The sequence below is a fragment of the Chlamydotis macqueenii genome, chromosome 7 (assembly GCF_036417535.1).
Source record: "Chlamydotis macqueenii isolate bChlMac1 chromosome 7, bChlMac1.mat, whole genome shotgun sequence".
In the NCBI taxonomy this organism is placed as follows: Eukaryota; Metazoa; Chordata; class Aves; order Otidiformes; family Otididae; genus Chlamydotis; species Chlamydotis macqueenii.
Window position 1 is genome coordinate 17,035,425 of NC_141562.1, and position 510 is coordinate 17,035,934.

The following is a 510-nucleotide window of genomic DNA, read 5'->3' on the forward strand; positions in this document are numbered from 1 at the left end:
AAGGGTCGTGGGCTGAAATTATTATTCCTCTCTTCCAGACTTGTTTTGTGTGGGATGCCCCCTCCTCTCTCTCCTCGTGAAGGCAGGGGTGGTTCCTGGCCGGCAGCGGGCCCCGCCTTCACCTGCGTGGCGGTGGCTTGCACCCTGCAGCCGGGCCAGGCGGCCCCCATTTTGGGCCTTGCCCCGAGGGCGGGAAGCCGGCTGCCCCTTGGGCTCGGCACCCGGGCTGCCCCGGCTGAGCCCCGGCTCGTTCCCAGCCCTCAGCTTCCAGGGGGTTTCAGCCTGGGGCTGCCAAACCCCAACCCGGGGGGGGCTGTGGCGCGGGCTGACTCGTCCCGCCCGCACCCCGCCCCGCCGGCCGCCGCTCTCCCCTCGCTGCGGGCCGGGCCGGAGGAGGAGGAGGAGGAGGAGGCGGGGGCGGGCGCAGGGCGAGGGGGGCCGGCCCAGGGCCGCGCTACGTGTCGCGGCAGCCCTTATAGCCCCGGCCCGGCGCGGCGCGGCCCCGCCGCC